This window comes from Megalobrama amblycephala, linkage group LG5 (assembly GCF_018812025.1).
Source record: "Megalobrama amblycephala isolate DHTTF-2021 linkage group LG5, ASM1881202v1, whole genome shotgun sequence".
NCBI classification, from domain to species: domain Eukaryota; kingdom Metazoa; phylum Chordata; class Actinopteri; order Cypriniformes; family Xenocyprididae; genus Megalobrama; species Megalobrama amblycephala.
The window spans coordinates 6,604,118-6,632,023 of NC_063048.1; the positions used below are offsets into that span (position 1 = coordinate 6,604,118).

Sequence of the window (27,906 nt, forward strand, 5' to 3'; positions counted from 1 at the left end):
CCTTGCAACTTTTGGTTGTATGATGTTCTTAATAAAAATAAATAAATCTAATGTTGTTATTAATACTTTGAGAAGTACATTTTACTATACAATAATAATACAATTCTGTCATAATTTTTTCAAGTGAAACCAAAATCTTATCTGTTGATTTAAGAGCAGAGGGTTGTGTCAGTTTTTTTTTTTTTTAATTCAGCATAAATTATTGTCAGTTAAAACAAATATTGACATTATGTATTCTTTTTTTCCACTTCACAGGGAATTCTGGAAGGAAATATGATTTTCATGACAATTAAGTACAATGCAAACTGACACATAAAATAGCTTTTATTCAGGCAACTGTAACAGGAGGGAGTCCACTGGAGGCGAGTGTAGTAGAACCCAAGTGCAGTTTAATGACAATAATCCAAGATACAAACGTGAACAGGAACATGAAAACTGACTTGACTTGACTTGACTTGACTTGACTTGACTTGACTTGACTTGACTTGACTTGACTTGACTTGACTTGACTTGACTTGACTTGACTTGACTTGACTTGACTTGACTTGACTTGACTTGACTTGACTTGACTTGACTTGACGACTCACCGACAGCAGGTTACATTGATAATACATGACAAAGGAACATGGGGAAGACAATGGCTATAAATACAATAACTAATGGAACACATGACTAGGACAACCAATGGGGAAGTGACACAAGGAACAAGAGAACCAATAACAGAACAGAATAGAAAACCACATGACCATAAACAACCAATGAGAACATGACACATAGACTAAGGGAGAACATGAGGAGCAAGGGAAGCATGACAAAAACAAGCAACATGAAACAAACTACAAAATAAAAGACATGAAATCATGAAAAGACATGAACACAAAACCAAAACACCCATGACAGCAACTTCTTTTGATTTGCTGTGAAATCTGACCAATTGATCAACTGTTTTCATTAGATTGATCCTTAATTGTTCAAGGTCATCTCCATAATGTCTGTACCATGTTTTGTGAAGCTATTCATGATCTACCTCAAAAAGATCCTTACTTGCCATTCACTCACATTTTCTCTGTTGTGTGCTGCTGTCTTTCAGGCTCTTGGTCTGGTTCCACGCTGGTGCTCCTTCCTGGATAACCACACCGTGGAGCTTGAGGAGAACCCGAGAGCACCATCAATGATGACTACAAAACCTAGTGAACCTGGGTAAGCTGGAGAATCTGTCCTAAGATTACCAATAAGATACATGATTTTGTCCTGGGTTTTGCTCAGTTTTTCAGGCTTTAATTTGTAATTAATGAAAAATGTTTTTTATGTAGGGGTGTGCGATTGTGTATCGTCTACGATAGTATCAATATAATTGTTGTTCTAATAATGCTAACATTACAATATGTCACACAAGCAAGTGTGCACAATTACAAATGTGATTTTGATTTTACAACAGTTCAATAAACAAGAAGTTAATATTTTGAGTTACGTTTTCGGCAAAATATTGTCAATATTGTGTGTTTTTGCTCTGTTTCACCAATGAAAATAGTTCCAAACAAAGCCAAAGCATAACCTTTGTGCATCTCCGAGCTGTGATTTTTTCCTGAATGGATTTTGAATTTATCAATGATTCAGTGATCTATTCATAAAAAGAGACATAAAGAGACTAACCCATTTCTTCATTTTTTAATGAATCAGCTATTGAACAAATCAGTTGAGTGAATAACTCAGTGACTTATTCATTAATATAGTGATTTGCCACCACCCATTGGCGGTTTTAGTTTTTATATTTGGAGTATCATTTTATTTAAAAAAAATTTCAAAATATTATTTTTAAAACATCTTGTAGCATTATTTATGAAGTTGTAATTGCAGGGTAAATACATTTGAATGCTTTTTATTCAAACTGAATATGATCAAATGGAGGAATTTGACATAAGATGATGCCTACATCTATGTTAATATTTTTTGTTAATATTCTACATCCCTAGTTTTATAAATGTTTTAATTTTAACATAACTCCTTTTGCGTATGACCACATGCACTCATTTCATGCAAGTGAGTGGTAGCCTGTGTGTTTTCAGACGAAGAGGTAATCTGGAATTCTGCAGCTTCAGATTCAGTCAAGACCTGGTTATAGTTTTATCATTGAGGAGCACGTTGTGACACGTTATATGAAAAGTTTGGGTATTTACTATGAGAACATTCCAGTAGTTGCGAAATCAGTCACAGGCTCTGACACTCAAAACTTCGATCTGCTAAAACTCTAACAGAGACAAATATGGCAGATATGTTAGTCGCTACACTGGATGGAGTCAGGCCTACAGCAGTGATAAGATCCAGTTCAGTGGGTCGAAGATGGGAAAACAGCTCAGGAATGCTGCCATCAGCAAAAAGTGGATCATATGATGCGGTGGGGGTGTGTGATGTGGAGGGGCAGCCACTTCAGCATGCTTGCAGAATAGCAGGATTATATAACAGGAGAGTAAGTCTAGTGAGCAATTTTCTGGCCATGACACCACAATATCTCGTGCACCATCACAGGCAATAGTTGTGGGAACTGAAAGTTTCCCTCATTTACCAAATTTAGAAAACATCGATGAAGAAATTCAAATGCTGTTTGACATTTTGACAGATAAAATGACAAGAATCTAACACGTCAAGATGCGCATGAGATCCAATAAAGTTGGTTGCACCTCCTCCTGAAGAAATAATATGGTAATTAATAAGGATGTATACATTGGCATTAGATAATGCAATAGCATTTATTAATCATGTTAAAAGCTTAGTTTTAGGTAACACTGTTCAATAGGGTCCCATTAGTAAACGTAAGTAATGCATTAACTAACATATAATAATGTATTTGTAAATGTTGAAATTATCATTAAGTAAGGCCATGAACAAAATATTCTTGGGGCAACTTTAAAAAAAAAAAAATGGTGGGGAAAGCATTAATGGATGGACAAGAATGATGAGATCTTATTTTGAGTTCTGAAGATGAACGAAAGTCTTATGGGTTTGGGACGATATGAGGGTTACTAAATGATGACAGGATCATCATTTTGGCTGAATTGTCGCTTTAATGTTTCTACAACTCTAGAATACAGATCTATGGTTGGTTTCCTTTTAAAGAAGACACTCAGCAGAAGTAGCTTCAAAAGGAAAGTGTAAAAAAAAAGGTTATAGAAGTTTAAGTTTACTTTAAAGCAAATATACTGAACTAAACTTTTTTTATTATTCTATACAAAGTATATATTTTACAAGATATTTTGAGGGATTGAATGGAATGCAAGATTTTTATTGGAAAAGGGTCTTCAGTTTTGGTTTGTTTCTCACACAAAGCTATATGGCTTCAGAGGACTCAAATAGTGCATGAGTATTTAAATTTTTATGGTGTTTTTTACCCTTGACATCGAGGTTATCTCTTTTGTTGAATGGGGAAAAAGTAGCTCATCAAAAGTGGGTGAAATATGAAGGGCTTTGACATGAAATGGAGATAAAATAGACCATGATGGAAACTTTGCTTCCTGGTTAGAATTCATCAGAGAGACGGATTTGCTGGAGAGGTGCTATGGGTCAGGATTTGTTCAGACACTACATGTGTTTTGTGATTAATTGATGTGTATTTTATCAGTAGTGTAATTGGTGAGCATCAGCCTCTTTGCTGATATCAGTAATTGTTTTTAAAGTGTAATCTATGGAATAGCTCATCCCTGCTCAATACAGACAAAGCTCAGCTGAATTCTTGAAATGCTTTAAAATGTCGTCATTGAACCTTGCAATTTTAAAATCAATGAAAATACAATATAAGCCGCAAAAACTTTGTCCTGCAGACTGTTGTATATGACAGTGGGTTCAGGGTGCTCAAAGTTCAAGAGTGTCTCTTAGGGTTTAGATGGTGGCCATGGTGCAGTAGATTATACTGCATATAAACTTATGTGCATTCTTATGGACTACAGTGGCTCCAAATTGTATTTGCACACTTAAATCCGCCTTTTTTCCTTCCCTTCTGTAACCTGATGAGTTTGGGTTCCTTGCCACTGTTGCCTTTGGCTTTGTTTAGTTGGGGTTTAAACAGTGTTGGGAAGGTTACTTTGGAAATGTAATAAGTTACAGATTACAAGTTACCGGAATGTAATAAGTAACTATTTCAATTACTTTATTAAAGTAATGTAACTGATTACATTTGATTGCTTTTTGATCACATTTCTAAATTTCTAATGAATATTTTCAGCTGTTAATCTTTTTTAAACATTTAAACCAAGCAGTACTGAACACTGTAGTAACACTTATTAGTTAAAAAAAGTGGTAATCAAATTGAGGCATAAAATGATCAGTTTAATAATTTTTTATTCAAATGAAAATGTAACGATTCCTTTTAAATTTGTCTATGTAGATTCATCACTTTCTAAAACATCCAGGTTATAAAATGTTCAAACAAGTAAAACTCACTGGACTAAATGTTTTTTAATGCTTTTTTTTTTTTCTTTGCTGTATTTCACAAAAAGCAAACTCTTACTGATAGAGCTGGGTATCTGGGTATCTTATCTCATGATAAGTTATGCAAAATTATTTTTTTACCTTATTATAACTTACCTGTTCTCATGGATACAGTTTAAAACCATTTATAGCACCAAGCTTTGGAAAATTGAGTGCACCTTGAGCTTGAAGTAGACTTAATATGCTTTTTTCATGTTCATCTTTCTTTAGTGTGTAATGTTGCTGTTTGAGCATAAAAAAGTTATTAAGCACAAAGTCCCTCCAGCAGGAGTTACTCTCTATATCAGTGTCACTGTTTCTGAACTCCCTGAAACCCCTCCATTGTAGTCTTGAGTTTTCTTCTGGTTATGGTAAGGAATGGGACATTTCCCAAACATGCTCTAAGCGCTTGACCAACACAGCACACTGGTCTAACTGACCAATCAGAGCACATTATGTTTTCAGGAGGAGGGGTAGAGCATTACTAACAGACTGGGAAGAGAGGAGCTGCAACAATGTCAAATATGGGAAAAATTAATAGATAGTGTGTTTTTTGAACATTCAAGCATGAAAACCTATTCTAGTAGATTCCAAAAATAAAATCAAGATTTTGTAAAAGGGCATAATAGCTCACCTTCAAAGATGGATTGCTCAAATTGGAGGGACTATTGTTGTCAAGAATATCAATTGTTCGATGCATATCAATTCTGAATTTTGAAAGTTTTTAATTATTTCTTAGGGGTGTAACAACAATACACTAATGTCATGATTCAATTCACAATACAGATCTCACAATACAATACTGTCACAATACTTTAAACAAAGCCAAAACAGAGTTGAAATAGTAAGATTTTCTTTTAGTTATTACTTCTAAGAAATGTGTACATGCTGTAATGAAACTTGGAAGAACTATACTAGCACTCAGTGTCAGTCAGTAATGTCAATCCTAACCTCATTTTACACTCAGTGGGTGGTTTATTGACAGGTAACACATGTTGTCTCTGGGCCACATATAAATGAGCATGCCAAATAAAGCGAGCATGTCCTTCTGAACCTCTTAATGGGTTTTAAAGTGCTAGACAATGCTCCCAGACTTGGTTTTAAGTGGTTAATCATTTACACTTAATAGCGGGGTTTTGACATATTAAAATCAAAATGGAATCTTTTTGCATGATTTATACATGTTTGTGGTCTTTTTGTGACTAATTCTTAAATACACATTTTTATAAAGAAAAAGAGTAGATTGTCTTGAAAGAACTTGACAGAAATCAGAAAGTAATAACTTTTCATTTGACCTCATCTAGGCCGTTTAGCCTCATGTTAACATTAATCCTTTCACCTATTCTTCATTTATTGAAAAACTGACCTTGAACTCAACTGAAAATCATTAACAAGACATCTGTCTCAAAATATATTTGATACATAAATCAATAACATTAAAAAAGAACATTTTTAGAGCTAAATCAACTTTGTTGCTGTGCTGCAGTGAGTTTTTATGAGGTCTAGTCTAGTGGTTTAGAACAGAACAAAATCAAATGTGCCTCTTACACCTTTAGCCCCATTGTGCCCTATTATTTGAGTCCTTCTTTATTTGTTGGTCATTTCTACACTCGCATTTTTTAATGCTGTTGAGTTTATTTAAACAATTTATTTTGATTCAACACCACTGTATCAGGTTTCTGGTTTAAATGTGATTGCTTCATGTTAAATTGACTTGAAACGATTACTCTTTGACTTAACTTACATGTTTCAAGTAACCCAACCAGGAATCAATCAAACAGGACTTTCACTTCCCATCATGCTTTGCAAATGGGCTGGACTGGGAGAGTAAATGTTGAAATAAAGTGTTATTTTAAGCATTTTTTAGCAAGATGAGAAAATGGAGAGACTTTTTAATGTTTACTGTTCTATTATGTTGGTATTTAAAAGTTGAGGACCTGCTAACAAGAATTCAAATCATTTTATTAATAAAGGTAGTTCTCTGGATGAGACCAGTATCACTTCTTGACTGCCCACACAGAACATCACATCACAAAAGTTATGTAAATCACAGAACTAAACAAGAAGCATTAATTGTAAGATTATTTGAAAAATTCAATTTAAATGAAAACATTTATTTAAAGGTGCCCTAGAATTGAAAATTGAATTTACCTTGGCATAGTTAGAGTTCTGTACATGGAAATGACATACAGTGAGTCTCAAACACCATTGTTTCCTCCTTCTTATGTAAATTTGATTTGTGCAAAAGACCACTGAAAAACAGGTGAATCTCAACATAACACCGACTGTGTTAGACAGTCGGGATCATTAATATGTACGCCCTCAACTTTTGCATATGCCAGCCCATGTTCAAGGCATTACACAAGCCAGTATTAACGTCTGGAGCTGCACAGCCGAATCATTAGATGTTCTGCAGGTATTGTGAAACAAGCAAGGACAATAGCGAAAATGGCAGATGGAGTGATAATAACTGACATGATCCATGATATCATGATATTTTTAGAGTTATTTGTAAATTGTCTTTCTAAATGTTTCGTTAGCATGTTGCTAATGTACTGTTAAATGTGGTTAAAGTTACCATTGTTTCTTACTATATTCACGGAGACAAGAGCCATGTCGTTATTTTCATTTTTAAACACTTGCACACTGTAAACCCGGATAAGTAGAATTTATTAAAAAAAAACCGAGTTAACTCGTTGCCTTAAAATTTTTAAGTAATGAAGCATTAGTTGAATAAGTGAAGTGGACTACATTCAATGTACTTAAGCCCATAATGGAATGGAATAGAACATTTAAGTTGAATTTACTTAAAAAATTTGAGGAAACTGGTTGCCCTAAAAAAAATTAAGTAATGTTAACTTAATAATTCGAGTTCATTTAACTTAAAATGTTTTGTAATATTAATTACTTTGTAGTTATTACACCTAGTATATTTAAGTTCAATGTACTAAGCAAGTTAACTTGCCACCAATCAAATTTCATCCATGCCTCCCATCATGCATTGCTGCATGAATAAATTATGAGCTGAATTGTCTTAGTAATTTTCTTTATTCTCACTATTTAAATTTTGCTGTTTTTCTGTGACTTTTTAGTAGCTTGTTTTCTAATGTTCAGAGTTGATCTGTTCATACGCTGATTCTTGATGTCTGTGTGTGCCTAAAATATATATATATATATATATATATATATATATATATATATATATATATTTTATATATATATTTATATATATATATATTTTTTTTTTTTTTTTTTTTTTTTTTTTGATAAGGACAACTTAAAAAAAAAAAAAAAAATTGTATTGTAAAAGTTGATCTTCCGCTGTAGAATCACAGTGCTGCTGTAATCAATAATGTAAATCTAACTCAGAGATTGGGCTCTAAATGAGTTCAGTGATTCAGATCAAAAAATGATTATGTGAAAACATAATCAACGCCACCTGATCATCTTTTAACTTTGATTGTCTGGTTGGTTTTAATGCAGTTAAAACTGCCCAAACAAAATCTAATATTAAAAAGTCAAGGGTCAAGAGCTCAACTAAAACAAACCATTCTGAAGGTTATATTAGCTGTGTGAACTTTGTTTATGCAATGTATTATAGAGATGCGAGCTTGGGGGCGGGGAGCGCGAGCATTTAAAGGGGACACACACTGAATCTGCGCATTTTTAATTACACCCCAAAATAGGCCGTTAAAAAATGTAATAATAAAAAATCTATGGGCTATTTTGAGCTGAAACTTCACAGACACATTCTGGGGACACCTTAGGCTTATATTACATCTTGTGAAAAAGGGTTCTAGGGCACCGTTAAGTTAAATGAACACCATTGATTCTAGTTAGTGGAACATGGTTGATTCTATTGGGTTTTACTTGTTTCAATCATGTGAAACCACTGTCCATGATTGAATTGAGTTGGTTGGACATAACTATTTTACATTGAGTTGTGTTGTCACAACACAAGGACTTTGCATAGATTAAAAATGAACTTTTAATGTTAATAAAAACTAAGTTGGTTATGTGGAAGCACTGTCCATAATTGAATTGAGTTAGATTAAAGTATAATTTTCTTTGAGTGTATGTGTTTTGCTCAATCACTGTGCATTTAGACAAGTTAGATGAAACTTGAACATCATGTTTGACGTCACACAGGACATCTCTGGAGGAGTGACTCGAATGGGAGGAGAGATCAGGGATGCTAAACCTCAGTGACACAGCAGTTGGAAGCAAACAGCTCACTTTCACTCTCAAGAAGGTAAGCATGATGATGGAAACCTATCCCAGCTGCCACCTGTGCAGACTGAAGCTTTATTACACTCATTTGAACTCTACTGTTTCATCCAGATCAGCCAATTTGCAGAATACTAGCTACGTGTACATGAACACCTTTTGTTTCAGTAGGAATGAATTCATTACAATTGATGAATCCGAACATAGGGTTTACATGAACACTAAATAAAGTGACCAGGTTGATGTGCATGTTTATATGTCACAAGCTTCAAATCGGAATTGATTTTTGACATGCGCACACTGCACGAATATAGAGTTTTCCACTGTTTGTGCATACTATTCTCTTAAATTGCTTCTTTTCTTTGTTTTAAAGTGCAGACTAGATATTTATCATAAAAACGCCCCTTCTTGCACACAAAAAAAGGCGTGTCAACAAGGACTGATGGGACGTTGTCCTGTTCCTCTTCACAGACGATAAGGAGAACTTTAGGATGACACTTTATTCAACAATAACAACAGCTTGTTCCATGTTTCATACGTTATTACGCCATTTCTAACTCATTGCACATGTGCCAAATGAAATTTTAATTGGATTTGGCCAATTCATTCCGTTACGTGTGACTTTTTTTATTCCTACTATGCTAGTATTCCAATTACAATCGGATTATTAGGGTCCATGTAAATGTAAATGTGTATGATCATATACATTGAATGTTCTTTAATGAGCTTGCAGTTGTGATGTTGTAATCCTAGAAATTTCTGAATGAGTAAAAACAGATGACTGATTTATGACTGATTTATTCAAACAATTACATAAGCCATCACTTACAGGTTTGCTAAAAACCTTTTCATTTAACCTGGCCCTAGTCATGTTTGTTTCTCACTTTTTCCCCATCTTCACCTCTCCCTCTTTGGTTAAATGAAGATGATAGTGTAGTAAAACTGGGTCAGACACATTCCCAGCTCAGATTTCTGCTGACTCACACCAAAGACTGAAGAATAGCTTCAGTATGCCCTGAAATTCTCACCTTTGTTTTCTGTCCTTTGACCTCTCGCACGCCTATTTAATTCCCATACTCCTCCTGTCTGTTGTACACTTCATTCAGTGAAGTCACTTTGCTGTTATGTTGGATGGTCCTGGAAATATTTTAGTAACTGGATAATTTGAGGTCATCTAATCCTTCCAAAATCTAAACATATACATGAATGTTATTTGCATTAAAGAAATGAATAAATGAAAATTATGTAACTCTTTACTCACAGACCAATAGATTATCCAATGGAACCCCCAAAAAAGTATCTTCACACAGATCTTTTCCATAGAAGGACAGTTATAGTGAGCACAGCCTGTCAAGCACCATTTAAAATAAAGTAGTTCATTTGACTCATGCACTATAATCCAAGTCTTCTGAAGTCATGTAATAGCTTTCTGTAATTGTTCAGTGATTATCTACACCTTCTGCTGTAGCTCTCAAAGTAATATCACACAGTTATACATTACCATTCAAAGTTTGGGGTCAGAGAGATTTTTTTTTTTTTTAAAGAAATATATACTTTCATCCAGCAAAGAAGCTAAAAATGATCAAAAGTGACCACAAAAAATATTTAGAAAAGATTTCTTTTGAACTTCATATTCTTCAAATAATCTTGAGAAAAATATATCATGGTTTCTGCAAAAACATTGAAACACAACTGTTTTCAACATTGATTATGAGAAATGTTTCTTGGGAATGATAGAATGATTTCTGAAGGATCATGTGACACTGAAGACTGGAATAATGATGCTGAAAATTCAGCTTTGATCACAGGAATAAATTACATTTTACAATATATTCACATAGAAAACAGCTATTTTTATATTAGTTTTTACTGTATTTTTGATCAAATAAATGCAGCCTTGGTGAGCAGAAGAGACTTCTTTCAAAAACATTAAAAATCTTTCAAACTTTTGAATGGCATAAAACATCATCTGTTCTTGACCATCTCAACCAAACGACAGTAAAGGAGAGTTAAAGCACTAGACTGTTGTGATTTGTTTGGACTCTAGTTCCACTTCCTATGACAAGTTTAAGTAGTTAGTTGTTTTTCTGTCCATTTTAATTAGGTTTACCTTTAATAAACTTGAATAGATAAATGACACTAAATACAGCTTACATAACTAGAAAAAGAGTAAAATTATACTGATTGACAGCAGCACTTATTTAAAGACTGTGTTTTACTATAAATAATGTAAAATGCCACACAGGGACCTTTCTTTGAACCGTTTCTTTCCATGAACAGTCTGAACAAACCAATGAATGACTAAAGAAAGCTGATGAATCACTAAAATGAATCAAGCTTCCCAGTGCCTCTTAGGAGAGAGAGAACGAATAAGCGCATTTGATTACAGATCTGTTTTGAAAAGGTCGCATGGCTGTTTAAAATAGCTGAGGTATTGTTGTGCTACTGAACACTGGAGTTAAATCTACTGTGTCGCAGATATAGTTCATCACAACCCAACTCTGCTAAGATTCATCAGAGTAGCAACCTTTTGGAACAAATTATAATAAATCCATTTGACATGTTGAGGATCATTTTGGTTTCACCACTAAATCTATCCATACTTGCACAGACAGAGAAGCAGCGATTTCAACTGCAGGCTGAACACGACCATCACGGGGACAGAAGGAAGATCAGACGGGCTGCTGGACACTTGCATTCTCACAGGGGAAGAAGAGGTGGTGGGAGATGAAGAGGAAGGAATAATTGTGGTCACTAGTTGTTGACAAACAGGACTTTTGATACTGCCTTAAAATGTGTCTGATCAGACATCTGCAGAAATCACTTTTGTGTTCAAGGGACAATTCCATTATGCCATCACTGACTCACATTAAGAGACTATATCTGTGTGTCAGTCCTGTCTTTTTCCACAACATCTCTCAGTACAGTCTAAACAGAACCTTGTGTTTTGTGAAGAACCATAAAACATTTTTATCAACATCTGCTCTTTACTGTTCTGTTCTGTTCTCTTACATTTATACACACAAATTAATTCCCATTCAGCATCAATTCACTTTTACTGCGGATCATTGTAAAAGTGAAATGCTTTTGAATCTTTATACTACTTTACATCTAAGTCATGGTTTTACTCCACAAAACTAACCAATGCACAGAGTGGCAGACCAAAACTGAACATGGCTGTGTGCTGTTTCACGTACTTCTACTGTGTAGTGTGTACTAAATATATGCACTTTATGATGGGATGTGGTCTTTTATAGAGAATGTGAAGCTGACGTCAAACCTGTTGAGTTCTGGGTAACTGCCATACTGGAAGGATCGCTTTCTTCTAGTGAGTTCAGGGCAGTATTTAGATTTTCTGTCATGACTGTGAAAAATGTCACCATTGTAGGTCATTCATGCTGCATCATAACTTGCCGTAATAACAATGGAATACATTTTTTCACCTATCCTACGTATAAAAAACACCAAGGCAGCAGGTCGAGGAGGTGACGGGAAGACGCTGCATAGCAAATCTTTAATAATGTCACTGATTAAACCCACTGCCTATCACTCAATAATCACATTGCTGAGTATTTTTGAAAGTTTTAATAATTAGGGATTCAAGATTCAAGGATTTTTCTTGTGCCGTAAAACGAATCAGACCAAACCGTAAGGTCTAGAGACTTGACACTTGGCCAGATTATAGTCATCAATTTGGGGAGAACCTCACAAGAGATGACCCCAATCAGCCAATAGGTAGTGCTACAGCGATCAAAAGTCCACTGCGTTCCAGTTCGTTTTTTAAATGTCCTTCCCTCGCTAACTTCAGTCTCGTTGACTCGGATGTACGTCATTGCTTACATTGCATGAGTGCCCACTTCTGGCGGATCCTTTGCAATTGGCTGAATTGGAACGTCCTAAGCCCTTGATCACTTGGAATCCACAATGGAGCTGATTTATTATTTATTTTTTCCCCTTACAAAATTGTTTAATGCAGTATTCTATATGTATATATGTGTTTTAAATATATAAAAAAATGTATTATTATATCATAGAGTTGATTGTGGTGGGTGAGGTGGTGAGTAAATTAAATGTGATATGCGGTGACGTCACGATCGTGTTGCATTGTGGGTTATGGAGCTGCCTGAAGTGTACATATGAAGTAGACTTGCTCCCTCTGTCAAAATCGAGGGAGCGAGGGTCTGTCCATATAAACTTCCCTCGTCCACTTCACGAAGTGGAACGCACTTCAAAATGGTGGCAGGGATTCCCCGAGGGGAAGTGTTTAGGGAAGTTTGCGAGTGCGTGTCTAAAACTGGAGTGGAACGCAGCCATAGACCATTTGTCGCAGACTCAAGTGTCTTATATCATTGTAATCAGATTTCATTTCCGCCTGGAAAAATCTTCCGCCATTTTGAATTTTGTCCAAAACCTAATTTTGCGAACTAATCCTAGGTTTTTTTTGGCATGCAGTGTTTTGGTCCAAGGGGGCATGATAGTCTATGAGGACATTGGCATATCTCAAAAAACATGTTCGCCATCAGCCAATGAAGTTTGAGCACCTATTAGACAAGGTTAATGGAGGCCGATCGGAACAAAACTCGGTGAGCATGTTCGACTCATGGGCCTAGAGGTCTGTAAGAATTTTGAAAGAAATCAGCCACTAGTTGGTGCTAACGAGTTTTACACCTCAGTAATCACGTGGTGTTTCACAGATCCACACAATATGCATATCATTGGATAGCGCTCTGACAACGGCAGTGATGTCTAGCACTCATTGAAGTATATGTGCGAGACATCACTGCCGCTGTCAGAGCGCGATCAGACCTCACGAATCGAGTGATGAACACAGTTGGACATAGTGGTGTATTAGAGGTAAAAAATGATATAAATACTCTTCGGTTTCTCGCACAAACCGATCGTTTCGTGTCTTAGGACATCAATGTGTCGTCCCGAGCCGCAGGGTTTCATTTGGATTTGTCTGTCTTGTTTTATTTACTCTTATAGTCCAAGTTCGCGCTGACTTGCATTATACCACTGACAGATGGCAGCGGTTGGAGTTAAAAATCAGAATTTGTGTTCTACTGAAGAAACAAAGTCACCTACATCTTGGATGCGCTGGGGGTAAGCAGATAAACATCAAATTTTCATTTTTGGGTGAACTATCCCTTTAAAGTCAAAAATTAAACGTACGTACGATTTTGGCACTCCAACACCCCCAAAACACCCCAGTCTATTTTGGATACATTTCAATCAGGCTTTAGAGCACACAATTCGAAAATGGCTCTTCTTAAAGTACAGTGTTGGTTTCTACAGATTCTGGAATCTCTGTGGTTTTGGACCTAACAGCAGCTTTCGATACAGTTAAAGGTGCTAAAGAGGATGTTTTGTTTTATACATTTTTGCAATATTACTTGAAAATGTCTTTACTAACTGATAAAAGACTATTTATTAGGTGCACTGAAAGGAATAATATTAATATACATCATCTGTGCACAAGGTAGGGCCTTAAAAACATCAGATCATCGCGTAAACGATTGGCCCTCTGGCTTGTCAATCACTGCCGTGACATTCCTTGTGAGAGACGAGTGCGGCTGCGCGCTCCAGTAACTTTCCATACTCCACAGGCGCCGCATGCAATGTTTTTGTCAGGAGACAGGAGTAACAACTGCAGATTATGAGTTACCTGCGGTGAGTCCGACATAATGAATCCACTAACATGACACAGCGAATGCCGGTGGTAAACACTCGTGTTCCAATACTTGTGCACGAGTTTTGGGAGGCGTTCCCTCGAAATGAGCTGTGAAGGTTTCTCAGTCGACGAAAAGATCCTCTTTAGCACCTTTAATCACTCCACTCTTATTTCTCGTTTAGAGCACTATGTGGGCCTACAAGGTAATGTTTTTAATTGTTTTACATCCTATTTGTCTACAAGATGCTATACAATTAATATTGTAAACTGTAACTCATCCGTAGCCAAGCTTACCTGTGGTGTCCCACAAGGCTCCATTCTTGCTCCCATTTTATTTTCCCTCTATATGCTCCTGCTGGGTAATATTTTCAAAAAACATGGAGTTTCATTCCATTGTTTTACAGACGATATCCAAATTTACTTATCATTAAAAAAAAAGAATTTTGAGACATTGGCAAGCCTGTTTGAAAGACCTAACGTATTGGATGTCTCTAAATTTCCTGCATCTTAATGAATCGAAGACTGAGATTATTGTTTTTGCAACATCCACTTCAGCTACTTAAAAAGTCAAGCTCACTTATCTCGAACCCAACATTAAACCATATGTTAAAAACGTGGGTTTTATCATTAATAGTGACCTTAAAATGGACAAGCAAGTCAATTCAATTGTCAGGTCCAGTTTTATCCATCTTTGCCAAATCTCTAAAATTAAGCCTTTTCTCAATTTTAAGGATACACAAAAGGTCATTCATGCCTTTATTTGATCCCTTTTGGACTACTGCAATTCGATCTATTTTGGCCTTAGTCACTCCGTTCTTGCACAGCTACAATTAGTACAGAATTCTGCTGCTAGGATGTTGACGTGTACATGTAAGCGGGAGCATATTACGCCTATACTTGCTTCCCTTTACTGGTTGCCTGTAAAATATAGAATTGAATACAAGGTACTCACACTAGTAAGCTTGCTCCCTCATATCTCTCTGACACATTTCAGTTCATCAGCCCCCTAGATCAATTAGCTCAGGGAATCAAATTCGCCTAAAGTTGCCAAGAACCAGACTGAAACTTAGGGGTGATAGAGCGTTTGAGGCAGCTGGTCCCAATCTTTGGATAGTTTACCACTACACATCAGATCAGCACCTACTCTCTCTATTTATAAGTCATTTACTCTCTCTCTTGCTTTTAAATAATATATTTTTTTTCTTTTCTTTTTTTCTTTTTTGGCTATTTGAACTTTGTTTTATCTCTGTATTTAGTTTTACCTATGACTGTAAAGCGCCTTGGTCAGTGTACATTGTAATTATATGTTGCTGTAAATAAAATGACAAATGACCTTTGTTATATTTTTGCTAATGTACTATGATTTTTGAGACACAGTCCTAATATTGCTTGATATTTAAGCTAGATGCAAATTGGGACACAGACATTCAAGACACAGAGCATCACAGACTTGCAAACATGTAACAGTCCAAGCAAATACGCTCCGTCCTCTGATGTGTCCATTCTCTTGATCTTAACTAACCTCACATTAAATAAACTAGCACCCTCGGTAAAAACTATATTTAGCCATCACTGAGCCTTTTTAGTTTGTTTGAAGAACATCTAAATAATCACAAATTCACAAGGTTTTCTAAACAAATAAGATTTCTGCTCTTTTTTTTTTTTAACCACACTATGGACTTTAATGGAGCATGAAACTACCAGTTGCTAATATTTGAATATTGAGACTAATATAGAGAAGTGAAAGTACCAGAATGCCCATCTGATGTGAGATTTGCTATTAGTTACTTCTTCCTGGCCTCAGTGTCAGATTTCCTTTGACTTCTTGCATTCAGAAACAATGTATTCTGTTAACTATGATACTAGATCACTACCATCTTACCACTCTCACAGTAATATTTTCATTTTGGGGTACTTGAAATAAAATAAACATTATCTGAAATATATATATATATATATATATTTTTTATTTTAAATTTTATTTTCATTTAGTTTAACTTAATAACTTAAACCAAATTAAAAATAAATAAATAAAACTAGACCTATTTAATAAAAATGACAAAAACACAGAAAGACTAAAGCTTTAACTAAATTTAAAATAAAAACGGAATATAATATATAAAATATAAAAATAAAAACTATTTCAAAATATTACTAAAAACTATGATAGTATCTCAATATAATAATAATTTAAAAAAAAACACTGATTCAGATCCTCTTTTCCTCATCAGTTCCTTATAAAACAAGCCACATGAGGTTTTAGTTGGTTTGGGCTCTTTAATCCTGTAAAGCAATAATTAGAAGAGCTTTAGAAATGTGCTCTGGTTCTACTTTCTCTTAGGAAAATGCTTCAGCATGTCTGTTTTAGGAGCAGCGTGACATCATCACTGCACAAACCACATGCTGCAGTTGCCAAAACATTCTCACCCAGCAAATGTTTGTTTTAATACATTTTAACATGAAATCATTCTATATATACATTCTGAGTATAGTTACAGCTAAAGCTATTATTAGGAACTACATCTTTGAATGCCTGTTAACTTAAAAATATTAAGGACACAAAGTTTATTTAAATAATTGTTATATTAATCAAACTACACTGGGGGGGGGGGAATGGTGTAGGAATTACAATTTTCACTTTGAAATAACTAATATTTTGCAAATAAATACAAAGAAAAGAAACTTAAAATAATTACATTTGTTACAGTGTAAACTAAGGTTAGGTCTCTATCTGGGAGCCATGCAGTTACATACATAGTAGTTGCTGAGTAGCCGTTTTACTGACCTCACCAAGTGCTGAGCAGAAATTCTGGGCTTAAATGTTGCAATTATGACATATTTCCCATTTATCTGCAGCGACAGAGCACTTTACAGCTGGAGCTCTTCCATGAGAAGATGCTTTTACAGTAATTGCGACTGATAAGAGGCTTGTGTACAGTGATCATAAAACACAAAGGGCAGCAGGCAATGGAGCCTTTTCACAGGCTGTAATGACTTTTAACGGTCATCAGCATCGTAAATCCTAATCGTAAAGTTTTATATATTTTCTTGTTTTTTTTTTAAATATATGTACATTTATAACACTATACTTTGTATTATATTACCTTTGCATCAAACTACAAAACACTTAACGCTGCTGTGAGGTTGTTTATAATACAGCGGCTGAGGGAGTGTCCATAAAATTGACATAGGCTATTTCTCTCTTCCGACTGCCATTATCAATCTCTCTCTATTTTTTCCTTCTTTTTGAAAGTTGCGAAAACACTATTGTGGAGTTTTCCTTTTGCTATTTTAGCAATGGGAACACACAAAATATATATATATATATATATATATATATATATATATATATATATATATATATATATATATGTAGTCTCATTCACCACTATAGGTCTAGAAGTTTACCCAACTATGATGACTTTCACTTCTGAGAAACACGGAAATGTGAAAAGGGTCGATTAAGCAATCATTTTAGGTTTTGTGCTGCTTAGGTGATCAACAGAGTTTTATGACCCTTATAAAGAGCTAATGCAATGATAGAATGACACTGATGCGCTCAGATTTTCTTTCTAGTAAGACCACTTCCCTCGTGCAAAAGTATATCCAAGATGCCCAGTTGGATGTTTAAAAATGTACCAATATCATTGAATTAAAAAGTGGCGTAAAACAAAACATTACAAAAGATTGTTAGGTTTGACATGGAAGAAGAAGTCCATATTGTGTGACTGTGTTTGTAAAGCATTAGTTCAATATGTTCATATAAACTTAGCAAAAAAGAAACATAATTTCACTTTCAACTGCTTTTATCTCCATCAAATGTCTTAAAGGGGACCTTTAATGCCCCTTTTCTCAAGATGTAAGTCTCTGGTGTCCCCAGAATGTGTCTGTGAAGTTTCAGCTCAAAATACCCCACAGATCATTTATTATAGCTTGTCAAATTTGCCCCTATTTGGGTGTGAGCAAAGACACAGCGTTTTTGTGTGTGTCCCTTTAAATGGAAATGAGCTGCTTCTCCTGGCCGCTTTCCATAAGAGGGCGGAGCTTTAACAGCTCTTGCTTCGGTTGCTCAACAACAACAAAGCTGGAGAATCTCACGCAGTCAAAATGACGATTGTCAGAAACGGTGTTCAGTCTTACATTGTTCAGAGTCAGACACTGATAAAGAGACTCAGGAAGAAGTTACAACTTTTAGAGTGCATCTGGACATTTCTGAAAAGTTAGTGGATGAATTTATGTAGTTGCTGTGGAGTTGATTCAACTCATCGACAAGCATGTGCCGTCATGTTAATCTTTTGTGCAAAACCCGTATGGAAGCCCACTATACATAGCGTACCTGTTTGCCAAACAGAGCCATACACAGCAGGATAATGTTTATGATTGCTATCAAATGCTGTGAATGGTCTAATATCTTTTCCAAAATATCACTCAGACAGAAACGCTCCTTTTTTAGCAATCAAGCTTGGCAGAGTCAACTTGCAGGCTATCCAAGCTAACAAGACTCTAAATAGTTCTCAGTACTCATCTGTGCAGCCAACAACAGAACAGTTAGCATGCTTTGCTCAAACTTTTGCCATGGTGTTAGAACTGGTACACCATTTTCGTTTGCAAAAACAAAATGACGGCACCGTGGGTGGAAACTTGCAGATCAAGGGGCGGTAATATTGAATAAGATCCCCTTCCTACATCATAAGGTGAGTGAAATCTCATTTATTCACATACTTGCAGAGAAAGTCTTGCCAAAACAAAGTTACTGGGTTGTTCTTTTTCACATTTTCTGGATTGGTAGATGGACCAGGGACCCAATTATAGCACTTAAACACAGAAAAAGTCAGACTTTCATGATACCAAGACACCAAGACACTTGCAAGTTCTAGAACACATCTGGTGGTCATATGGTTATGTGGTTTGGCACTGCAAGGACGATCAGCTGTAACACTGTCTTAGGCTTCTTACATACAGACATTGTAGTTTATTGCTCTGTTCACATCTGCAGTCCTCATGTCTCTCTGCAGCAGGACTATGGCATGTTCACGCAGGTGATCAGGGACCCTGGGCGTTTTTCAGAGTCAGTAGAAAGCTCTCTTTAGTGTCCTAAGTTATTGTAACTGTGACCTTAATTGTCTACCGCCTGTAAACTGTTAGTGTCTTAACAACCCTCTATGATGCCAGTAAATCACTCGCACATGCGACCAAATTTCATGAGAGGCGACTAAAAAATGGCATTAATTAGCCAATGGCTAGTAAATTGTACAAAATCAGTTGCCTGTAATAGAGTTAGTTAAAAAAAAAAACCCAGATATAATTTCATTGCCTGCTGAGCTTTATCCACATTTGCTTAGCTGAGAGCGCCCTCTGTCTCTTATTACTCTCACACACGCACACTCAACGAGAGAGATAAACAGAGAGCACATGCAGGGCTCACTGACAGAACTGTCACTGTCGCGAATGGACCAGTGCTGCGTCATCATGAAAGTTTATCATTTGCACACGTTTTTAAGCCTTGCCAATTTAAACATTCATGCGCAAGAAGATGCGAAAGATAACTTGCGCACACCGTGTAAGAAGTTTTGTGTGTGCGTCTGACAGCACGCGAATGCTGAATTGAGCTCTTTCACCTCTTCTTGCGCTTTTTCAATTTCATACAAAATTATGTCAGAACGCCTGTCTTGGTGAGTATCGTAGTAAACATAATCAGTTATGTGTTAAGTGAATGTAAACAGTCGAGAAATAAAATGTGTGTGTACAATATCAGTACACATGCATAAACTCTGCAAATGGTTTTTGGATATTTTAATATAAAAATCTTACATATTGTGCCTTTATTGTTAAAACTCTCTAAAAATCTTCTTTACTGTTCTACTGAAAAAAGACACCATAATGGATTGCCTGAGGGTGAGTAAATTAGCAGCCAATCTTCATTTTTGGTGAACTATCCCTTTAAATGTTTTACTTCAGTGTGAGTTTTCTTTTGTGTCCAGAGGATGGATGAGATGGAAGAAGAAAGGAGATTTGGTTAGGTTTCACACAGCCAGATAAAAGAGGGTGTGCTTATTCAGAGTAATCCACCCCTCAGCGGTCCAGGTCAAAAAGCCGCCCCTCTACACGTCACTGTCTGAGCCCGGGACAGTCTGGGATTTACAGGCTGAATGCTGGAGAGAGGAAGGAATTTCTAGGAAAAGAAATTGTGCACTTCTCTGTCACAGGTTGTGTGCTGACAAATCAAACAATGCCAGAGAACAGTAGCACCTACTAAAGTCTTCATACAATCATACAATCAAAGCTGACCCTATTTACTTTCTTAATGCACACTCCTGGTCTTATTGTGTAAGTATAAGTATAAGGAAACTTTAAAGTGTAAACTTTGAGAACACAACTAGTTTACAACTACGTTCCCTTTCGAGGGAACTCGAGCTGCATTGGAAGTAGTGAAGCTATGGGAACGCCTCTGCACGATTGCGTCTTGAAGCGCAAGTGAAATCTGTCCAATGGCATGGCGGGACGTCAGCCCATGGCATGTAACGTCACGACCAGGAAGTTATAGCACACCCAGACCAAACAATGTCAGCTTCTGTGCCTTCAGTAAGCACTCTCTGTGAACTGTCTGTCTTATTCATTGTTCGTTTGTCCCGTAGTTACAAAGAAACACTTAGTTCATGGCGAGTAAACAGCAATTTAGATCGTGTGTTCCTCGCTGCCCACGCTACATCACGGGTGGGGATACACACAATTTATGTGCTGTTTGTATGGGAGCGGAGCACGCACGGTCATCTCTCGAAGGGGATGACTGTGCTCATTGTGAACATCTGCCGCAGTGGACACTCAGCTCCCACCTGACGCTCTTTGAGGGGGGCGCTCAGGCACGCATTCCTCACGGTTGGGGTCCCACTGCTTCCGAGGGGATTGTGGGGATCGCAGATGAATTTAGTGGAGGTGTTAGAGACAGGCACTGCCTTTTTTCTGCCCTCATCTGCTAGATCCAGTGCCTTCTCTCAGGTGTCAGAAGCACGCTCTGCGGTTTCTCCCGGCCCGAGTTAGGGCCCACCGCTGCTCTGTAGAGGTGCATATGCTCAACATCGAGGCAGGAGAGATTGAGAACTCGCCACCTCACTCTCCTTCTTATGAGGCGCTGGTGGAGGTTGTCACTCGCGCCGTGGTCAAATAAAACATTGATTATCTGGCCGAGAGGCAGGATGCTCATCCTTAAAGCAAACTCGACAAGCTTTTTCTGCCCACCATAGTACAACCTCCACGTCAGAGACTGTTTTTCTACTTTGGAAGAAAAGGTTTTCCACCCATCTCTTCAATCCACAAGTCAACCAAGCAACTATTCATCTATTATGGGATTGAAAGAACATGGATATGGGGAAATGACATGGCATCATCCCTGAAGGCCCCGACACTAACCACCACGCCATGTAGAACAATTTCGGCTTTGGTGAGTAGTGAATTTGGCAGCAGGTTTGAGAGATGAACACATTCCTCAAAAGCCTGATGATCATATTTGATACATTTGGCTTTTGATTGATCAACATCTAAAAAAATTGACAGATAATCAACTAAGTTGCTTCAGTCCAGTAAGTCTTCATCTTGAAATATTACTAACAATATTAAAGTTATTCTATGTTTACTTCATAAAAATCAGCGCATGTCACACCTCTCTTCGTCAGTTTGCATTGGCTGCCAATAGCTGCTCGCATCCAATTCAAGGCTCTGATGTTTGCCTACAGAACAAGCACTGGCTCTGCACCACTATACCTAAACTCACTACACTGTAAAACCGAACAGTGAAATTAATTAAATTAAATGAGTTTGTTTCACTCAAATAAAAATGAAAGTTTATTGTACTTAATAGAAAAAAGTTGCATGAACTCAAAATTTCATTGTAGTAAGCTGAACTTAATATGATTGAGTTGAGCTGCAGCAGATTTCTAATTCCCAGCATGCTTTGCGTCAGACCATATAAATAACTGTTGAGATTAAGTGTTATTTTGTGTGTTTTTGCACAAGATTAACATATGGAGATAAAAGTTAATGTTTAATGTTGTGTTATGTTGGGATTCAGGGGGGTTCTGTTATGTTAGTTTTGTAGGGTTACCACTGTGGTGAAGAGTAGAGCCTGTGGTTAGGTTGAGGATGAGTTGCAAAACATTTAAGACCACATATGTTGCTTGATTACATATATGCAAGTATGTAATGACAGTCTCTCTGATAGTTATAATAGCATGTGTTATTTGCTATGTAACATTTAACCAAGATCTGAATGTGATGTTTATGTAAATTAACTGTATGTAATTATAATTATGATGAGTTGGGAAAGGGATGCTGGTGACGGGATTGTTAGTGAGAGACACCTGTGCACCACACTGGCCTTGATCCGCTTCCATGGCTCTCAGCCCCGCCCCACTTGTCACAAAAATTTTAAGTTCTACCAACTTTAAAAAAATGAGTTCGTTTACTTAAATGTTTTGAGGTAATAAGTTTCCTCAAATGTTTTGAGTATTCTGAACTTATTGGGTTTTACAGTGTACTTCAGACTTATACGCCCTCCAAAAGCTTGCGTTCTGCAAGTGAACAGCACCTTGTGGTGCCATCCCAAAGGGCCACAAAATCACTCTCACGGACCTTCTCCGGGTCTGTTCCTGGCTGGTGGAATGACCTGCCACGCTCTATCCGAACAGCTGAGTCCTTAGCCATTTTCAAAAAACTGCTAAAGACGTATCTTTTTCGTCAACACTTGATCCAGTAATAGTAGCACTTACTTTTTTTTTAATCTTTCTTTTCTTCGATTTCTACTTTTTCTACTCTTTTTCCATCTATGTGTAAATAAAAAAATTCCTTGCTACGAGAACTTTACTGATTAAACTGTGACTTGACACAGCACTTACACACTGTTGTTCTCATGTTGATTTGATTGCTTCTACTATTCTCATTTGTAAGTCGCTTTGGAAAAAAGCGTCTGCTAAATGACTAAATGTAAATGTAAATAAAAATCATTAATGATTTCACAGCAAAAAGACACATGAAGCTGAAGGAGCTGAAGGAGGACTTTGTAAATTTATACTAGAAGGCCTTTTACATGCTAAAAAAGTCTAAACTTTCATCAGATGACAGATGGAGTAAATTGTGTGCGACAGGTTTTTCAACAAAGTTTTGATCATGTTGTTAATTTAGAGGACTTGGAATTATGTGTATCGAATATGATGTATTTGACCTTATAGTTATTGATCCAATCACTTTCCTTAAATGGACATGGTGATGAAAAAAAATATGAGATGGGAAGAAAAAATATATTTCAATGCTTTTGCGTTTGCTCACGAAACGTTTGTGTTCTTTGGGAGCGAGCGCAAAGTTTCTCAGAGGAAAGCAAAACATTTGCGAGAGAATGCAAAAGCATTAACATATAATTTTTCCTACCATCTCTTATTTTTTCTCCCTTTAGGAGCTCTGTACTATTGAAACTTGTATTTTAAAATATTTATAATTACACATTTGTAATAATAAAGTTGTAATTTAGTACATTTAAATGTTGGGTAAATTTAATTTGACATTATTACAAAGTGCACTAAGTGGCGTTTTTTCTTTAATATTATATTATCTTCATTTTTTTTTTTTTTTTTTTTTTTTTTAAATATACTTTTAAGATCTGAAGTACACTACAAGTACACAATGAATAAAGTTAAATACACTTCTTTTTCACAAGGGCATGAGCCCATTTCTGCTGGCACTTTGTCATTCTCTATAAATGTCCATCCATGTGTGTAAAAAAAGTTGCCTCAATCATGGTGAGCTTCCCTTTGACGTCTCTTTTTTGCACTCTGTCTGCCCTCATTTATCCCCTTTTGATCATGCCGTCATTTACGCTTTCCTTCTGATCTCCCTCTTTTGTCTCCCTCATTTTCTGCGGGAGGAATTGAAAAGAGAAATGTGCTGACTCGAGTGCCGCGGCCAGAGAGAGAGACCTCAACACACTGGGTCTTGGCATCTGTCCTGTCCTGTCGGTCTAGCATAGGAGCACCTGACAGTCATAAATGACATTTATTGAGATCGTCGCCATCTATTTGTTGCAAAAGTCATGCGGGGAGCTTTTGAAATAAATGGCCTACTTTGGGGTCAGTGCTCACCTGCTAAAGCCATAGCCCAGATAGCTCAAAAGCAGAGAAATATATCTTTTATGCATTTTGTCTAGAACTGGGGCTTAAATACGACAGCAGAAGAGTGTGGTCACAAACCTCTTGAGACATGATGTAACAGAGAGAAAAGCCATGCAAATCCCTCCACTTTGGTTCTCTTTAACTTAAAAAGCTGATTGTTAAAGTCATTACGCTTTTAACTCATTAAACAAGTTGCCAAAACAGAGCAGGCTAGTCATCAAAGATGGAATTATTTTAGAATAGCCAGTGTTAAATTATATGCTTCTACTTCTTAAATGAGAAGTTAAACAGTAGACGTTATTGTACTTATTAATAGTTTATATAAACACCAACTACCAGAACTCCAGAACAGTTTTAAAATATATCAAATGTATTTTTATCAGGTACATTTTTAAAACATTCAGTACTCATGCTCACCAAAAAGATAATCAAAAACTGGGTTTTGATGACAGAAATCCCGGTTTGTGACTTTCGTTTTAATACATGAGCACTACAAATGAAGTTCAAAATGTATCTGCCCTGATCCATTTAGGGCAACTTTTAGAACAACTTGATGGCAACATCAAGCCAAATAACAACTTCCTCCTTCACATGTCCTAACATGACCTTGAAATATTTTACAGGTTCACATTCCCACAGCCAACAAAAGAAAAAGAAAGAAAGAAAGAAAGAAAGAAAAAGAAAGAAAGCAGTCTGTGAGGAAGATGTGTGATGGTGAACGTGATTTCACCAAGTACAATCAACCTTTGTTGATCCTGGAACAACATTCCATTCAACCAATCAGATTTGAAGGAAAAGTTTACAGTTTGTCAAGCTTTGGCTTTCATCCAGGGTTAGGTGCTTCTACATCAGTGTTATTCACCTATCATTTTAGGGATAAGTTATGCGTAGGGTTAGGTTTAGGGGTAGAGATGGGTTAGGATAACATTTTTGGACAGGAATGTTGTTCCAGAATATGTTGATCCAGAAACATGTCTAACTTGGCAAAATCACAGAGACCCTGCGATGATGTCATCAGCTGAGGTCTGAACAGCCTTCAGCCAGTAAGAAGAGATTTGTGGAAGAGGTTGTTTCCTAAACAACATTCATTCCAAAGCAAACTGTGACTGATTATATCATCTCTACTTTACTGACAGCATGTGATAATGCAAAAAATTATTATTATTATTATTAATGGATTGGTTTTTTTGTTACAAAAGATTTGTTTCAAATAAGTACTGTTTTTTAAACTTTCTATTCAAGAAAGAATCCTGAAAAAATGTATCAGTTTCCACAAAAAAAATATGAAGCAGCACAGCTTTTATCAACATCGATAATAACCATAAATGTTTCTTATGAAGCAAATCATCATATTAGAATGATTTCTGAAGGATCATGTGTCAACGAAGACTGGAGTAATGATTCTGAAAATTCAGCTTTGATCACAGGAATAAAATACATTTTACAATATATTCACATAGAAAACAGTTAATTTTAAACTCTAATAATCTTGCGATGTTACTGTATTTTTGATCAAATAAATGCAGCCCTGAAGATCATGGGAGACTTCTTTCATAGCAACCCCAAACTTTTGAACGGTATGTGTGCCAAAAGATTTTTTTGTTTGTATGATTGTTTGATTGTTTTGAGGAAGGTGGATTCATGTCACTGAGAACGTTTCTTAATTTCAGCATTGAGTGAGTATTGACTCATATCTGTCTGTAAGGCAATATTACCCAGCCTACGCCATACGTGTTTGCACACATCCATGTACGCCTGTTATGTAAACTTGTGACGCTGATGCCTAGGAAGTTTCCTGTTAAGAACGTGTGTTCTTAACAGGAAAAATGTATTTCATGAGAAATAACAGCGCACGTGTATATGAATTTTGTGTTTGTTGTAAACAGGGTTATTATTAATTAAAACTAAAACTATTAAAAGCATTTCTGTTAATTGAAATAAAGCTGAAATGAAATATAAATATTAGTAGAAAAACATAAAATAAGCTAAAATTAGAAATGTTGCCTTGGCAGTTTAGGTTGAAGCACTAAAATTATTAACTGGAAACAAATAAAAAATAATAATAAAACTAACTAAAACTAAAATAAAAAAATAAATAAACCTAGATAGCAATATTTAAAAAAAAAAATAATAATAATAATATAATGACAAAAGCACATAACAAAATTACTAAAAAAGTACTATAAATTAACATAACTAAAAATATAAAAATAAAAGCTAATTCAAAATAATATTAAATATTAATAAAACTAAAATAAAAACTAAAATAACCAACCTGTTCTCATGGGAGAGACATAGCCTACCCGTGGGCACGTTTTCGCGAGACACAAAAGAGGAACCCCCAAAGGAACGCGTTTAGCGCCACTCAGTGGACATTTCGCATCGAAACTGCAGCGATATGTACTCATTGGTACGTATTTCGCAACTCGCGAAAACGTGCCCACGGGTACGTTTTATCATGAGACCAGGTTGCAAGTAACACTAGTTGTAAGTCTAGAGTAATTCCACACTCTCAAGCTGCGTCCCAATTCAGATGCTGCATCCTTTGAAGGATGCGGATGTCAATGGTCTCGCCTTCGAAGTCTGCGAAGGCTGAACCGATCGTTGTTAAATGGGACAGTCTAGCCTATGGAGGATTGCTCTTGTCGCCTAGCAACTGTTACAGCTGTTGTTGCAAGCGTTTTTTTTTTAAGTTATATTCAACTTTCTGAAAACAAAGAGGGTTCACAATTTAATTTTGTTGAAAACAATGTGCAAAACATACAGACAGCTTTGGCTAATCAGTGGATATGTTGATGGATATGCATTCTAGTTTCCCAAAACGTTACAACAGCGATGATCAAAAGAACATGGACAAAACAGGGACAGCAGTCTAATATTCCTGCTCTGTGTTTTAATGTTAATCGAACGACAAAGCACGAAGAAATCACTCTTGACTGAATAGCTTTTGTAACTTCAATAATGTTTCATCTTTATTTAACTCTATTCAAAGAAGTGTATATGCAGAGTTATTTTATATTTGATATTTTTTATACTTGATTTTATATCAGTTTCTGTACCTGAAATATTAGATAACTGAATTAGATACCTGAAAAACCTGTAAAGCATTGTTTATTTTATTTGTATCTTAGCTCTCATGTATTTATTTGTGCTGTTTCTAGTTAGATTAATTGTTTTTATTTACTTTATCTTTATTTGACAATTGTCCTATTTTTTTACTGAACATAGCACATACCGAACTGTACCGAAACCGTGACGCTAAAACTGTGATACAGACCGAACCGTGAGAAAACTGAACTGTCCCACCCCTACTAAATATGTGCACCTTGGTCCATTTATGTGCATAATAAAGAGTACAAAGCATTTAAAATTGCATCTTAGTAAGATGTCAAC

At 36.1% G+C, this 27,906-nt stretch overlaps 1 long non-coding RNA gene across 1 annotated transcript; it reads left to right on the forward strand.

Annotated features, from left to right (window-relative positions):
- The first annotated feature begins 1,088 nt into the window (after nt 1–1,088).
- Nucleotides 1,089–12,165, forward strand: LOC125268193. The gene is made up of 3 exons (XR_007184823.1): nt 1,089–1,200; nt 8,611–8,713; nt 11,300–12,165. It is a non-coding gene; the product is annotated as an uncharacterized LOC125268193 (long non-coding RNA).
- The last annotated feature ends 15,741 nt before the right edge of the window (nt 12,166–27,906 follow it).